Below are 11,186 nucleotides of genomic sequence, written 5' to 3' on the forward strand. Positions count from 1 at the left end.
AGCCAGGGCCGGGGCCGCAGGCAGCGTTGCAGCAGGCAGCGTTGCAGGCAGCAGCGCAGGCAGGAGCAGGGCAGGCAGGGTCACAGGCAGGGTCGCAGGCAGCGTTGCAGCACGCAGCGTCGCAGGTGGCAGCAGCGTCGCAGGCAGCATTACAGGCAGGGTCACAGGCAGCATCGCAGGCGGCAGCAGCAGCATCGCGGGCAGTGTTGCAGCGGGCAGCAGTGTCGCAGGCAGCATTGCAGCAGGCAGCAGCAGTGCAGGCAGCATCGCAGGCCGTGTCGCAGGCAGTGTTGCAGCAGGCAGCGTCGCAGGCACCGTCATAGCAGGCAACAGCAGCACAGGCAGCAGTGCAGGCAGTGTTGCAGGCAGAGTTGCAGGCAGCATTGCAGCAGGCAGCAGCAGCAGAGGCCGCTTCGCAGGTAGCGGCAGCGTCGCAGGCAGCATCGCAGGCAGCATTACAGGCAGGGTCACAGGCAGCACTGCAGGCAGCATCGCAGGCAGGGTCACAGGCAGCAGTGTTGCAGGCAGCATTGCAGGCAGCAGCAGCGTTGTGGGCATCGTTGCAGCAGGCAGGGTCGCAGGCAGCAGCAGTGCAGGCAGCAGTGTCACACGCATCGCGGGCAGCAGGCAGGGCTGCAGGCAGGGTCACAGCATGCAGAGCTGCAGCATGCAGCATTGCAGGCAGGGTTGCAGGCAGGGTTGCAGGCAGCAGCAGTGCAGGCAGCGTCGCAGGCAGCATTGCAGGCAGGGGTAGTGCAGGCAGCGTTGCAGGCAGCAGTGGTGCAGGCAGCAGTGTCACACGCATTGTGGGCAGCAGGCAGGGTCGCAGGCAGCATTGCAGGCAGCAGCAGTGCAGGCAGCATTGCAGGCAGGGGCAGTGCAGGCAATGTTGCAGGCAGCAGTGCAGGCAGCAGCAGTGCAGGCAGCGTTGCAGCAGCAGGCCGTCGCTCACCCGGAGGACGAGGCCGATCCAGACGCCCTCCTCCTCCTCCTCCCCCTCCTCCTCCTCTCTCCCGGCGCCGGGCGATGAAGGCTGCCAGGGCGCGGTGCTCCCCGGGGGCCGTGCAGCGAGGCGAGGTGGGACCCCCCGCGGGCCGCCCGGCACCGGGCCTGGGGGGCACAGGCGGGTCGGGGGGGGGGCCGGGGGCTCCCCTCCCCCCCCCCAACCGCATCCCCCCCCCCCCCCCCCCCCCGCACCCACCTCCGCCTGCGCCCAGGGCAGCCCCCGCCCGAAGCAGCCGTAGCAGTGACCCCCAAAGTCCAGCCAGCCCCGCGGGCACGCGCTCGCCTGCACCCTGGGGGGGAGGAGGGGGTTGAGGGGTGGGGGGGGGGGCTTCACCTCGACCCCCCCCTCCCGGCCGCAGCCGGGCAGCAGCCCCGGGGGGGGTGGGGGAGGGCTCAGGGCACCCCCGACCCCCGTTTTGGGGGGGCTGATCCCGAGCCCCCGCGTTTCGGGGAGCCCCAGTCCCACGCGGGAGCTGCGGGGGGTGCCGGGGGGCGGGGGGGGGCAGGGGGTGCCCGAGGGGCGGGGGGCGGGGGGGTGTCACCTTGCAGCCGGGGGTGCAGCGCCAGGCAGCCGAGCAGGCAGAGCCCCAGCAGGGCGGTGGGCGCCATCCCCCCCCCACCCTGCAGCGGAGGGGCTGGAGCGGGGCGGGGGGGCCGGCCTGGACCCCACTGCCGGCCCCGGCACCCACCCCCCCATCGCCTCTGTGGGTGCCCACCGCCTGCACCAGCACCCACCACCCCATCACCTCCCTGGGTGTCCACTACCCCATCACCCACCACCCTGGCACCCACCACCCATCACCCACCACCCTGGCACCCACCACCCATCACCTCCCTGGGTGTCCACCACCCCAGCACCCGCCACCCTGGCACCCACCACCCCATCACCCACCACCCCATCACCCACTGCCCCAGCACCCACTGCCTCATCCCACCACCTCCCCATCACCCACTGCCCCATCACCCACCACCCCAGCACCTCCCTGGGTGCCCACGGCCCCGTCATCCACTGTGCGGCACCCACTGCCCCACCACCCACCACCCCCATTGCCTGCCCCACCACCCACTGCCCACCACCCACTCTCCATCATCTCCCTGGGTGCCCACCGCCCCGGCACCCACCATCTGCACCCACCACCCCATCGCCTTCCCCGGCACCCACCGCCCCATCATCTCTGTGGGTACCCACCACCTACCTGCACCACACCCACTGCCCCAGCACCCAACACCCATCATCTCCTGGGTGCCCACCACCCTATCACCCACCACCCCATCACCCACAGCCCCATCACCTTCCCCAGCACCCACCACCCCATCGCCTGCTCACCACAACCCCGTCACATCTGTGGGTGCCCACCACCTGCACCGGCACCCACCCACCTGGCACCCACAGCCCCATCACCTTCCCCAGCACCCACCGCCCCATTGCCTGCCTCAGCACCCACCCCTCCATCGCCTCTGTGGGTGCCCACCATCTGCACCAGCACCCACCACCCATTTCTTGCCCTGGCACCCACCGCCCCATCACCTACCACTCCATCACCTTCCCCAGCACCCACCACCCCATCCAGTGCCACCCAGGCAACCTACTGCCCCACCACCCACTGCCCCACCACCCACTCTCCCATCATCTCCCTGGTGTCCACCGCCCCATCACCCACCATCCATCACCTGCCCCAGCACCCACTGCCCCATTGCCTCCCTGGGAGCCCACCACCCCATCACCCACCACCCCATCACCCACCGCCCCATCACCCACCGCCCCATCACCCACTGCCCATCACCCACCACCCCATCACCTTCCCCGACATCCACCAACCCATCCAGTGCCACCCAGGCACCCACCGCCTCATCACCCACTGCCCCGCCACCCACCACCCCATCATCTCCCTGGGTGCCCACCACCCCATCACCCACTGCCCCGGCACCCACTGCCCCATTACCCACCACCCCATCATCTCCCTGGGTGTCCACCGCCCATCACCCACCATCCCATCACCTGCCCAGCACCCACTGCCCCATCGCCTCCCTGGGAGCCCACCACCCCATCATCCACCACCCCATCATCCACCGCCCCATCACCCACCGCCCCATCACCCACTGCCCCATCACCCACCACCCCATCACCTTCCCCGACACCCACCAACCCATCCAGTGCCACCCAGGCACCCACCGCCCCATCACCCCACCACCCCATCATCTCCCTGGGTGCCCACCACCCCATCACCCACCGCCCCGGCACCCACTGCCCCATTACCCACCACCCCATCATCTCCCTGGTGCCCACCACCCCATCACCCACTGCCCCACCACCCACTGCCCCGCCACCCACCACCCCATCATCTCCCTGGGTGTCCACTGCCCCATCACCCACCACCCCATCACCCACCGCCCCGGCACCCACTGCCCCATTACCCAGCACCCCATCATCTCCCCAGCTGTCCACCGCCCCATCACCCACCATCCCATCACCTGTCCCAGCACCCACTGCCCCATCATCTCCCTGGGAGCCCACCACCCCATCACCCACCACCCCATCATCCACCGCCCCATCACCCACCGCCCCATCACCCACTGCCCCATCACCCACCACCCCATCACCTTCCCCGACACCCACCAACCCATCCAGTGCCACCCAGGCACCCACCGCCCCATCACCCACTGCCCCACCACCCACTGCCCCGCCACCCACCACCACATCATCTCCCTGGGTGCCCACCACCCCATCACCCACCGCCCCGGCACCCACTGCCCCATTGCCTCCCTGGGAGCCCACCACCCCATCACCCACCGCCCCATCATCCACCGCCCCATCACCCACTACCCCATCACCCACTGCCCCAGCACCCACCACCCCATCACCTTCCCCGACACCCACCAACCCATCCAGTGCCACCCAGGCACCCACCGCCCCATCACCCACCACCCCATCATCTCCCTGGGTGCCCACCACCCCATCACCCACTGCCCCGCCACCCACCACCCCATCATCTCCCCGGGTGTCCACCACCCCATCACCCACCGCCCCATCACCCACCGCCCCATCACCCACCACCCCATCACCTTCTCCGTCACCCACCGCCCCGGCACCCACCGCCCCGGCACCCACCACGCAGCCGCCGAGCGCCTGTGGGAGCTGCGGGAGGTCACCCCGTCCTGCGCGGGGCACGGCTGCCCCGGCGCCTTTATGGGCGCAGTGGTGGGGCACGGGGGGACGGGTGGTGGCACCCGCTCCTGGGCGACGGCCGGCCCGCTGGCACCCACATCAAAGGGCAGCGGCGGCCACCCCACGGCTCCGGCTTGCCGGGTGCAGGCGGGACCCTGCCCACCGTGGCAGGACCCCCACCTGGGCCTCCCCTCGCCCAGGTCGGACGCACCCATGGGTCCCATCGGTGCTGGCACCCAGTGACACCCAGGACCCCAGTGAGCCCGTGGCTGACCCCCCCCTGCACCCCAGTGCCGGGGCAGGGCACCCAGCACGGGGCAGCTGGGCTGTGCTGGGGTGCAGCGTCGGCCCCCCAGCACCCCCAGGGTGGCACGGGGACTGTCCTGGCAGAGCCGAGCCGTGTGGGTGCTGCTCGGGCACCTTCTGGTGTCCCCCCCAGCCACGGTGCCCAGCCCCCGGCTGCCCCTCACCGGGCTGCTGCCCGGCACCCACTGCGGCCTCGGCGGCACCCACCGCGTCGGTGTGGGCACCCGCGGCTCTGGCGTGGGCACCGAGCACCCATGGCTCCATCATGATCACCCACAGCTCCATCATGAGCACCCACCACGCTGGTGTGAGCACCCACAGCTCCATCATGAGCACCCACGGCTCCATCATGAGCACCCACCACACTGGTGTGAGCACCCATGGCTCCATCATAAGCACCCATGGCTCTGATGTGAGCACCCACCACGCTGGTGTGAGCACTCACAACTCCATCATGAGCACCCACAGCTCCATCATGAGCACCCACGGCTCCATCATGAGCACCCACCACACTGGTGTGAGCACCCACAGCTCCATCATGAGCACCCACGGCTCCATCTTGAGCACCCACGGCTCCATCTTGAGCACCCACCACACTGGTGTGAGCACCCATGGCTCCATCATAAGCACCCATGGCTCTGATGTGAGCACCCACCATGCTGGTGTGAGCACTCACAACTCCATCATGAGCACCCACAGCTCCATCATGAGCACCCACGGCTCCATCATGAGCACCCACCACACTGGTGTGAGCATCCGCGGCTCCATCATAAGCACCCATGGCTCTGACGTGAGCACCCACCACACTGGTGTGAGCACCCACAGCTCCATCATGAGCACCCACGGCTCCATCTTGAGCACCCACCACACTGGTGTGAGCACCCACAGCTCCATCATGAGCACCCACGGCTCCATCTTGAGCACCCACCACACTGGTGTGAGCACCCACAGCTCCATCATGAGCACCCACGGCTCCATCTTGAGCACCCACCACACTGGTGTGAGCACCCATGGCTCCATCATAAGCACCCATGGCTCTGATGTGAGCACCCACCATGCTGGTGTGAGCACTCACAACTCCATCATGAGCACCCACAGCTCCATCATGAGCACCCACGGCTCCATCATGAGCACCCACCACACTGGTGTGAGCATCCGCGGCTCCATCATAAGCACCCATGGCTCTGACGTGAGCACCCACCACACTGGTGTGAGCACCCACAGCTCCATCATGAGCACCCACGGCTCCATCTTGAGCACCCACCACACTGGTGTGAGCACCCACAGCTCCATCATGAGCACCCACGGCTCCATTTTGAGCACCCACCACACTGGTGTGAGCACCCACAGCTCCATCATGAGCACCCACGGCTCCATCTTGAGCACCCACCACACTGGTGTGAGCACCCATGGCTCCATCATAAGCACCCATGGCTCTGATGTGAGCACCCACCATGCTGGTGTGAGCACTCACAACTCCATCATGAGCACCCACAGCTCCATCATGAGCACCCACGGCTCCATCATGAGCACCCACCACACTGGTGTGAGCATCCGTGGCTCCATCATAAGCACCCATGGCTCTGATGTGAGCACCCACCACACTGGTGTGAGCACCCACAGCTCCATCATGAGCACCCACGGCTCCATCTTGAGCACCCACCACACTGGTGTGAGCACCCATGGCTCCATCATAAGCACCCATGGCTCTGATGTGAGCACCCACCACACTGGTGTGAGCACCCACAACTCCATCATGAGCACCATATAAGCTTTAACTCTGCAGTCACAGGAGACAACGGCCCCTGCATTGCCAGTCAGTAAAAGCTTCAGCAGTATAAACAAAGGCAGATTTCTAAAGCTGGGCTTCCCCATTACATCACTATCTGTTTCAGATGTAGTAAAATATTTACCCAGCACAGAGGGACAGTAAGAGTAATCAATAACCTCCAATTATACAATGTATTTAAAAGATCCCTGGTAACACATTCCCACTTTGAGCACCTTGCTTACACACCTAAGCAAGACTAAAACCACATTGTGTGAACACAATCCTCCATCCTCCTGCCACTGCTGTAGCACACCAGCAAAATCTATAGCTCTCCATACAGGGGTAGAGGTTGGTATGCCCAGATCAGTTTGCAGGACCACAAATATTAAATTTTGGCAGTTTCAGAAAGTCCGTACTTTACTTCCTAATGAAGGGCATTCATATTAAGTTTAAAAACCAAACTCTGTACCCAAGATGTATTACTGACCAGAGAGTACCATGCTGCACTGTAGCCGGTTTTCATCACCAAAACCACTCTTACAAGAAATGTTAATGCTGCTATACCATTTAGAAGATCTGACAAGAAATATATTATTCTATAATAATTTAAGGTCATATGTGCCTCCTGTAATTATGAATTAGCATTTTAATTAAAAACAAATATCTTGTCCTATTTTTTCCTAAGCCTATTTAATGAAGTACCCCAGGACAATGAAGGAGCTCTTCTGGTTTGCTGCTGAACCACTTAGAAATTTGTTAGGCCAAAACAGACTCTAGTGGCAATTTCACATTGCGAGACCCATGGCTCCATCATGAGCACCCACCATGCTGATGTGAGCACCCACGGCTCCATCATGAGCATCCACAGCTCCATCATGAGCACCCACCATGCTGGTGTGAGCACCCATGGCTCCATCATGAGCACCCACCACACTGATGTGAGCACCCATGGCTCCATCATAAGCACCCATGGCTCTGACGTGAGCACCCAACACACTGGTATGAGCACCCACGGCTCCATCATGAGCACCCACCATGCTGGTGTGAGCACCCATGGCTCCATCATGAGCACCCACCACACCGGTGTGAGCACCCACGGCTCCATCATGAGCACCCATGGCTCTGGCATGAGCACCCATGACTGTGCTGTGAGCACCGAGCACCCAAGGTTCCATCGTGAACACCCACCACACCGGTGTGAGCACCCATGGCTCCATCATGAGCACCCACAGCTCCATCATGAGCACCCACCATGCTGGTGTAAGCACCCATGGTGCCATCATGAGCACCCACGGCTCAGGTGTGAGCACCAAGCACCCACGGCTCCATCGTGGGCACCCACGGCTCTGGCGTGGGCTCCGGCCGGCGTGGGGGCCAGGTCGCTGCCCCATGGGTGGGGGTGGTGGCCACTGGGACCCCCGGACAGTGCCGCAGCTCGTCACGACGGGGCGCGTGGGCAGAGCGATGCCAGGCGGTGACGGGCACGGAGCTGTGGGGGGGGTGGGGTGCCAGGGGGGAGCACCCTCAGGGGGTGCAGGCAGGGGGTGTGGGCAGGGATCTGCAGGCAGGGGTTGCAGGCAGGGGGGTGCAGGCAGGGGGGTGCAGGCAGGGGTGCAGGCAGCGATCTACAGGCAGGGGGGTGCAGGCAGGGGTGCAGGCAGGGATCTACAGGCAGGGGTTGCAGGCAGGGGGGTGCAGGCAGAGGTTGCAGGGAGGGGTGCAGGCAGGGGTTGCAGGCAGGGGGGTGCAGGCAGGGGGTGCAGGCAGGGGTGCGGGCAGGGATCTACAGGCAGGGGTTGCAGGCAGGGGGGTGCAGGCAGGGGGGTGCAGGCAGGGGGTGCAGGCAGGGATCTACAGGCAGGGGGTGCAGGCAGGGGGGTGCAGGCAGGGGGGTGCAGGCAGGGGGTGCAGGCAGGGGGGTGCAGGCAGGGGGTGCAGGCAGGGATCTACAGGCAGGGGTTGCAGGCAGGGGGGTGCAGGCAGGGATCTACAGGCAGGGGGGTGCAGGCAGGGATCTACAGGCAGGGGGGTGCAGGCAGGGGGTGCAGGCAGGGGTGCAGGCAGGGGGTGCAGGCAGGGATCTACAGGCAGGGGTTGCAGGCAGGGGGGTGCAGGCAGGGGGGTGCAGGCAGGGGGTGCAGGCAGGGATCTACAGGCAGGGGGTGCAGGCAGGGATCTACAGGCAGGGGGGTGCAGGCAGGGGGTGCAGGCAGGGGTGCAGGCAGGGGGTGCAGGCAGGGATCTACAGGCAGGGGTTGCAGGCAGGGGGGTGCAGGCAGGGGGGTGCAGGCAGGGGGGTGCAGGCAGGGGGTGCAGGCAGGGATCTACAGGCAGGGGGTGCAGGCAGGGGTGCAGGCAGGGGTGCAGGCAGGGGGGGTGCAGGCAGGGGGTGCAGGCAGGGGTGCAGGCAGGGATCTACAGGCAGGGGTTGCAGGCAGGGGGGTGCAGGCAGGGGGGTGCAGGCAGGGGGTGCAGGCAGGGATCTACAGGCAGGGGTTGCAGGCAGGGGGGTGCAGGCAGGGGGGTGCAGGCAGGGATCTACAGGCAGGGGTTGCAGGCAGGGGGGTGCAGGCAGGGGGGTGCAGACAGGGGTGCAGGCAGGGGTGCAGGCAGGGGAGGTGCAGGCAGGGGGTGCAGGCAGGGGGTGCAGGCAGAGATCTACAGGCAGAGGGTGCAGGCAGGGATCTACAGGCAGAGGGTGCAGGCAGGGGTGCAGGCAGGGATCTACAGGCAGGGGGTGCAGGCAGGGGGTGCAGGCAGGGGGTGCAGGCAGGGGTGCAGGCAGAGGGGTGCAGGCAGAGGGTGCAGGCAGGGATCTACAGGCAGAGGGTGCAGGCAGGGGTGCAGGCAGGGATCTACAGGCAGGGGGTGCAGGCAGGGGTGCAGGGAAGCGGAGCTGCTGCACCCCATGGGTGCTGGCCGGCTGACCCAGGCCCCCGGGTGCTGCGCGGGGCGAGGCGCCCGCCAGGCCGGACACGGCCCAGGGCTCTGCCCGGCGCCCGTCCCTGCCGTCGCGCCCCGCTGCTCCCTCGCCGTCACCGCCACGCGGGCGGCCTGGGCACGGCTCACGGCGGGCACGGCTCATGAAACATGGCTTGGCGCTCACCGGTGGGCACGGCTCACCGGCGGGCATGGCTCATGGGTGGGCACGGCTCATGGCCCACGGCTCACAGCTCACTGGTGGGCACGCTCATGAAACACAGCTCATGGCTCAGTGGTGGGCACAGCTCACAGCTCATCAGTGGGCACGGCTCATGGCTCGGTGGTGGGCACAGCTCACAGCTCACCAGTGGGCACAGCTCAGGGCTCACTGGTGGGCAGAGCTCATGGCTCATCGGTGGCACAGCTCATGGCTCATAGCTCACGGCTCATCAGCGGGCACGGCTCACGGCTCACTGGTGGGCACAGCTCATGGTTCTCAGCTCACGGTGGGCACAGCTCATGGCTCATGGCTCACTGGTGGGCACAGCTCATGGCTCACCAGTGGGCACAGCTCATGGCTCACGGCTCAGGGCTCACCGGCGGGCATGGCTCACAGCTCACTGGTGGGCACAGCTCACAGCTTACAGCTCACAGCTCACCAGCGGGCACGGCTCATGAAACACAGCTCATGGCTCAGTGGTGGGCACAGCTCACGGCTCATCAGTGGGCACGGCTCATGGCTCGGTGGTGGGCACGGCTCACAGCTCACCAGTGGGCACAGCTCATGAAACTCAGCTCACAGCTCACTGGTGGGCAGAGCTCATGGCTCATCGGTGGCACAGCTCATGGCTCATAGCTCACGGCTCATCAGCGGGCACGGCTCACGGCTCACTGGTGGGCACAGCTCATGGTTCTCAGCTCACGGTGGGCACAGCTCATGGCTCATGGCTCACTGGTGGGCACAGCTCATTGGTGGGCACAGCTCACAGCTCACTGGTGGGCACGGCTCATGGCCCATGGCTCACAGCTCACGGGTGGGCACAGCTCATGAAACACAGCTCATGGCTCAGTGGTGGGCACAGCTCACGGCTCATCAGTGGGCACGGCTCATGGCTCGGTGGTGGGCACGGCTCATAGCTCACCAGTGGGCACAGCTCAGGGCTCACTGGTGGGCACAGCTCATGGCTCACCAGTGGGCACAGCTCATGGCTCACGGCTCAGGGCTCACCGGCGGGCATGGCTCACAGCTCACTGGTGGGCACAGCTCACAGCTTACAGCTCACAGTTCACCAGTGGGCACGGCTCATGGCTCGGTGGTGGGCACGGCTCACAGCTCACCAGTGGGCACAGCTCATGAAACTCAGCTCAGGGCTCACTGGTGGGCAGAGCTCATGGCTCATCGGTGGCACAGCTCATGGCTCATAGCTCACGGCTCATCAGCGGGCACGGCTCACGGCTCACTGGTGGGCACAGCTCATGGTTCTCAGCTCACGGTGGGCACAGCTCATGGCTCATGGCTCACTGGTGGGCACAGCTCATTGGTGGGCACAGCTCACAGCTCACTGGTGGGCACGGCTCATGGCCCATGGCTCACAGCTCACGGGTGGGCACAGCTCATGAAACACAGCTCATGGCTCAGTGGTGGGCACAGCTCACGGCTCATCAGTGGGCACGGCTCATGGCTCGGTGGTGGGCACGGCTCATAGCTCACCAGTGGGCACAGCTCAGGGCTCACTGGTGGGCACAGCTCATGGCTCACCAGTGGGCACAGCTCATGGCTCACGGCTCAGGGCTCACCGGCGGGCATGGCTCACAGCTCACTGGTGGGCACAGCTCACAGCTTACAGCTCACAGTTCACCAGTGGGCACGGCTCATGGCTCGGTGGTGGGCACGGCTCACAGCTCACCAGTGGGCACAGCTCATGAAACTCAGCTCAGGGCTCACTGGTGGGCAGAGCTCATGGCTCATCGGTGGCACAGCTCATGGCTCATAGCTCACGGCTCATCAGCGGGCAC

This window comes from Opisthocomus hoazin, chromosome 8 (genome assembly GCF_030867145.1).
Source record: "Opisthocomus hoazin isolate bOpiHoa1 chromosome 8, bOpiHoa1.hap1, whole genome shotgun sequence".
Taxonomy (NCBI): domain Eukaryota; kingdom Metazoa; phylum Chordata; class Aves; order Opisthocomiformes; family Opisthocomidae; genus Opisthocomus; species Opisthocomus hoazin.